The sequence below is a fragment of the Saimiri boliviensis genome, assembly GCF_048565385.1.
Source record: "Saimiri boliviensis isolate mSaiBol1 chromosome 19 unlocalized genomic scaffold, mSaiBol1.pri SUPER_19_unloc_5, whole genome shotgun sequence".
Classification (NCBI taxonomy): Eukaryota; Metazoa; Chordata; class Mammalia; order Primates; family Cebidae; genus Saimiri; species Saimiri boliviensis.
In genome coordinates, this window is record NW_027412506.1 from 472,788 (window position 1) to 477,332 (window position 4,545).

Consider the following 4,545-nt stretch of genomic DNA (forward strand, 5'->3'; position numbering starts at 1 on the left):
TCCCTGACCTCCCCACCCCTTGGTGTCCCCCTGTTGGCCACCCCCAAAAAGACCCCAGTGTGTGATGCTCCCCTCCCTGTGTCCATATATTCTCATTATTCATCACCCGCCTATGAGTGAGAACATGCAGTGTTGGATTTTCTGTTCTTCTGTCAGTTTGCTAAGGATGATGGTTTCCAGATTCATCCATGTCCCTACAAAAGACACAAACTCATCATTTTTTGTGGCTGCATAGTATTCCATGGTGTATGTATGTCACATTTTCCTTTTCCAGTCTATTGTCGCTGGACATTTGGGTTGTTTTCAGGTCTTTGCCATTGTAAACAGTGCCACTGTGAACATACGTGTGCATGTGTCTTTATAATAGAATGATTTATAATCCTTTGGGTATATACGCAGTAATGGGATTGGTGGGTCAAATGGAATTACTATGTCCAGGCCCTTGAGCAAGTGTTACACTGCCTTCCACAATGGTTCAACTAGTTTACACTCCTAGCAACAGTGTAAAAGTGTTCCTATTTCTCCACATGCTCTCTGGTATCTGTTGTCTCCAGATTTTTTAATGGTCACCATTCTAACTGGCATGAGGTGATATCTCAATGTGGTTTTGATTTCTCTAATAACCAGTGATGATGAGTATTTTTTCATATGTTTCTTGGCCTCATATATATCTTCTTTTCAAAAGTGTCTGTTCATATCATTTCCCTAATTTGAATGGGTTTGCTTGCTTTTTTTCTTGCAAATCTGTTTTACTTCTTTGTAGATTCTGGATATCAGCCATTGGTCAGATGGGTAGATTGCAAAAATTGTTTCCCATCCTGTTGGTTGGCGGTTCACTCTAATGATTGTTTCTTTTGCTGTACAGAAGCTCTGGAGTTTAATAAGGTCCCATTTGTCTATTTTCGTTTTTGTTGCCAATAGTTTCGGTGTTTTAGTCATGAAGTACTTGCCTATACGTATGTCCTGAATGGCTTTGCCTGGGTTTTTTCTCTAGATTTTTTATGGCATTAGGTCTTATGTCTAGGTCTTTAATCCATCTGGAGGTAATTCTACTGTAAGGTGTCAGGAAGAGGTCCAGTCTCTGCTTTCTTCACACTGGTAGCCAGTTTTCCCAACGCCAATTATTTAACAGGAAATCCTTTCCCCATTGCTTGTGTTTGTCAGGTTTGTCAAAGATGAGATGGTTGTAGATGTGTGGCATTGCCACCAGGACCTCTGTTCTGTTCCATTGGTCTATGTCTCCGTTTTGGTACCAGTACCATGCTGTTTTGATTACTGTAGCCTTGTAGCATAGTTTGAAATCAGGTAGCATGATTCCTCTTGCTTTGTTCTTTTTGCTTAGCATTGTCTTGGCTATGCAGAGTCTCTTTTGCTTCCATATGAAGTTTAAGGTGGGTTTTTCCAGTTCTGTGAATAAGTTCATTGGTAGCTTGATGGGGACAGCAGTGAATATATAAATTACTTTGGGCAGTATGGCCATTTTCACAATATTGATTCTTCCTAAAAATATGAAATGCTTCATGAATTTGCATGTCATCCTTAAGCAGGAGCCATGCTAATCTTGCCTGTATCATTCCCATTTTAATATATGTACTGCCATAGCAAGCACTGGTAAGGTTCTTTATACCAGCTCTATTGCCTGTTAGCTCCTGCGATGTTTCACAATGACTTTTGGCTTCCTTGCATTGGATGATGACATACTTCTTTCACTCAGTGAACTTTGTTTCTGCCCACATTCTGAATTCTACTTGTATCATTAAAGACATGTCAGCCTCTGATCAGTTCTGAAAACTTGAACAGGCTGAACAGTTGATGTAATCATCTGGAGGAAAGAAGGCATGCTGACTTTTTGAGTTTCAGTGTTCTTGCACTGATTCTTCCTCATCTCTATGATCTTATTCACCTTCAACCTTAGAGGTTGCTGACCTTTGCACAGGATATTTTTCTTTTATGATATTTGATGATCTTTTTGGTTTGATTGTGGTGTAAGGCAGATGCAGTCAGCTGGCTTTGGTTTTGGAGGATTTTAGGGGGCCAATATTCATCTCCCAATTCCTAGACTGTGTTCTTTAACTCTGGGAAATTTATATTGGGTTTCAACTTTGTTCTCTGGCTCCTCAAAGTTTGGATTCTACTGCACTGAAGGCTGCAAAGTGTGGCAGCTGTGGCAGAGTGCTAGCAGATGCAGAAGTGCCTGCCTCCCTGTTGGCATTCACCCAATGGTGGAAGTGGTGGAGGCAAGACCACTTTGTGGGAGCCAGGGGACCCCTGCTGTGTGTGCTGTTGCACTGGAGGTGCAGGCTGGGGTGCTGGCCTGTGCAGGTTTGGGTGCCTTCTCTGTGACCCCCTAAGCAGCAGCAGTCACTCAACGCATATTAGGGTCTCTTTTTTGTGCACAACATTAGCACAAGGGCAAGTTGTTGGCAGAGTTGGTTCTATTGGTTCTGTGCCTACCATCGCTATCTCTTCAATGGGAGTTCAGGTGGGTTGAAGTGTGTGCTACAGTCCCATGTGCTGGTAGGGAAAGTACAGCAAAATCCACTCATGTAAACACACAGCAGCAAAGCGATGTAGGAAGTTTGTGTATAAAGAGCTGTAGTATGGAGAGGCAATGTAGAGGTTGGTGCATGCCTGAAGGGTCCACGTTGCTGCATCTCTTCACTGCTCAGGCATGGTCCACTGGCACAGAAACAAAGGTGTGGGCAGCTGAGAGTGCCCTGTAGGCAGGTGTGGCCAGGCTGGGGCCCTGGGAGAGGCGAGCAGACTAAGGAGTGCTGAGGTCAGACCAGCTTCATCTCATGTGCTAGAATGCCCAGCAGAGATCAGGTCTCAGAGAACTCTCTGAAAAGTGAGGCCCCAGCACAGCACAGCTGCTCTACAAAAACGTGGCCAGACTTCTTTTTTAAGCAAGTCTCCTTTTATTAAGAGGGAAACTCGCACACCTTATCTCTGCTGGGCAATCTTCACATGAGATGTGGCTGATCTGACCTCCACACTCCTAAAGTGCTAGGATAAAGTGTCTCATAAGACCAAGTAGAGCCTAGAGAGATAGCTGTGCCTGCCCTCTGAGCTTCACATCAGCTGGCTTCCTGCTCCATCACTTTGCTTGTCTCCTGGGGGCTCTACCCCAGAGAGATGTGAGTTAGCCATCACTTAGTGTAATTAGCCCAGGATGGAGGGTCTGTGCTGTGGGCCCAAGCCAGGGTTCCCTGTCTCGTGATAAGCCATGGGGGGTATGTGGTATCCACAAGAGATGGACTGCCTTGTTCCTTGGGTCAACTGCAGCTTGTTAGAGTTATCAATATGGCACTTACGGTTTTTGCTTTCTTGATATTCTGAAGGTAACAAGGGCAGATCCACTGCAGAGGCAGTGGCAGAGAGGATTTCAGTCGATCTGTGAAGCTCTGTCCAAGGAATTGCCAAGTTGCTACTGGCTTGATGGCTTCAGTGGGGCCTGGATAAAGATCCAAGCTGGGAGGACCTGCTCATCGAGGAGATATGGAAACCAGCACCCACGTAACGGTTCAGCCACTTTCCTATAAGGCTGCTGTGGTATACTGGGGGTCCATTCCGGTCCCTAATTGCCTCATATCTTCCAGTGACTCAAGGTATCACTAGCGAAGCCTGCAAAAAGGCAGAGATAATAGCCTGCCTCTTCCTCTGGGACCTCTGTACCACTGAGGTACAATCCTGTTGCCAATCTGGACACAACTATGGGAGGTGGCTGGAGACAAGTTCAGAAGTCTTGTCTAGTCAGGAGGAACAAGAACAGAGACTTGCTTTAAAAAAAGTCTGGCCATGTTTCTGTAGAGCAGCTGTGCTGTGCTGGGGGTTCACTTCAGCCCCTGGTTGCCTCAGACACTCTGAAGTCCCAAGGTTGAAATGGCTGAGTCGCCTAAACAGCAAAGATGACAGTCTGGTCTTCCCCTTGGAAGCTCTGACTCAGGGAGGCCTGAATCATCTGTCAGCCAGAGAACAGCAGTGAAGGCAGCCAGAAACCCTGTTGAATGGCTTTACCCAGTGATTAGAAATGTGTTTGGGGACTGACTTAAACAAGGGTCTGGCCATGTTTTTGCGAGGTGGCTCTGCTGTGCTGAGCTACCACTTACACCCCTGGTCAGCTTGGGTTCTACAAAGCCCTCAGGCCAGAACCTAGTCATCCAAACAGCAAAGTTGGTGGCCCGCCCCTCTCTGTGGGAGCTCTGTCTAAGGAATGTTTCAAATCTCCATTGACCAGAGAACACCTGTGAGGGTAGCAGTAAGCCCCAGGTGGGAGGTCCTGTTCAGTAAGAAGGAACAGGATCAGGAGCCTGCTTTCAGAAGCAGTCTGGCCATGATTTGGTAAAGCAGCTGTGCTGTGCTGTGGGAACTCTTCTGCCCCTGGTGGGTTTGTACTCTCCAATGCCCTTAGCTGGAATAATTAAGTTCCTCCAACAGGAAAGATGACAGCCTGCCCTGTCTTTTCTCTCACAGTTTATCTTGTGTGATGGAGCTGAAATTTTAGGCTGTTAATTTTTACAATAAGCATTACAGTTGTTCAGAAAG

At 45.8% G+C, this 4,545-nt stretch overlaps 1 non-coding gene across 1 annotated transcript; it reads right to left on the reverse strand.

Moving 5' to 3' along the window:
* Positions 1-1,502: 1,502 nt before the first annotated feature.
* Positions 1,503-1,609, reverse strand: LOC141583392 (U6 spliceosomal RNA). Its single transcript, XR_012516043.1, has one exon. It is a non-coding gene; the product is annotated as a U6 spliceosomal RNA (small nuclear RNA).
* Positions 1,610-4,545: the final 2,936 nt, after the last annotated feature.